Raw genomic sequence first — 1423 nt, 5'->3', positions numbered from 1 at the left:
ACTCCAGCTTTTATGCCAGTTCTGGCGTTTAACGCCAGAATAGGGTAGAAAGTGGGCGTTCAAACGCCAGTTTGTGTTATCAAAACTCGGGAAAAGTATAGACTATTATATATTTCTGGAAAGCCCAGGATATCTACTTTCCAACACAATTAAGAGAGCACCAATTGGGTTTCTGTAGCTCTAGAAAATCCATTTCGAGTGCAGGGAGGTCAGAATCTAACAGCATCTAGAGTCCTCTTTTAGCCTCTAAATCAGATTTTTGCTCAGGTCCCTTAATTTCAGCCAGAAAATATCTGAAATCACAGAAAAACACAGGAACTCATAGTAAAGTCTAGAAATGTGATTTTTGAATAAAAACTAATAAAAATATAGTAAAAACTAACTAAAACATATTGAAAACTATGTAAAAACAGTGCCAAAAAGCGTATAAATTATCCGCTCATCACAACACCAAACTTAAATTGTTGCTTGTCCCCAAGTAACTAAAAACAAATTAGGATAAAAAGAAGAGAATATACAATAAATTCCAAAAACATCTATGAAGATCAGTCTTAATTAGATGAGCGGGGCTCTTAGCTTTTTTGCTTCTGAATAGTTTTGGCATCTCACTTTATCCTTTGTAGTTCAGAATGATTGGCTTCTATAGGAACTCAGAATTCAAATAGTGTTATTGATTCTCCTAGTTCAGTATGTTGATTCTTGAACACAGTTACTTTATGAGTCTTGGCCGTGACCCTAAGCATTTTGTTTTTTAGTATTACCACCAGATACATAAATGCCACAGACACATAACTGGGTGAACCTTTTCAGATTGTGACTCAGCTTTGCTAGAGTCCCCAGTTAGAGGTGTCCAGAGCTTTTAAGCACACTTTTTTGCTTTTGACCACGACTTTAACCGCTGAGTCTCAAGCTTTTCACTTGACACCTTCACGCCACAAGCACATGATTAGGGACAGCTTGGTTTAGCCGCTTAGGCCAGGATTTTATTCCTTTGGGCCCTCCTATCCACTGATGCTCAAAGCCTTGGATCCTTTTTATTTTACCCTAGCCTTTTGGTTTAAAGGGCTATTGGCTTTTTCTGCTTACTTTTTCTTTTTCTTTCTTTTTCTTTTATTTTTTCGCCATTTTTTTCGCAAGCTTTTCACTGCTTTTTCTTGCTTCAAGAATTAATTTTATGATTTTCAGATTATCAATAACATTTCTCCTTTTCCATCATTCTTTCAAGAGCCAACAATTTTAACATTCATAAACAACAAATTAAAAAATATGCACTGTTCAAGCATTCATTCAGAAAACAAAAAGTATTGCCACCATATCAAAATAATTAAACTACTTTAAAATTCAAAATTCATGTACTTCTTGTTCTTTTGCAATTAAAAACATTTTTCGTTTAAGAAAGGTGATGGATTCATAGGACATTCAT

This window comes from Arachis hypogaea, chromosome 20 (genome assembly GCF_003086295.3).
Source record: "Arachis hypogaea cultivar Tifrunner chromosome 20, arahy.Tifrunner.gnm2.J5K5, whole genome shotgun sequence".
Taxonomy (NCBI): Eukaryota; Viridiplantae; Streptophyta; class Magnoliopsida; order Fabales; family Fabaceae; genus Arachis; species Arachis hypogaea.
The sequence above is the reverse complement of the archived record's forward strand: the minus strand, read 5'-3'. Positions refer to the sequence as shown.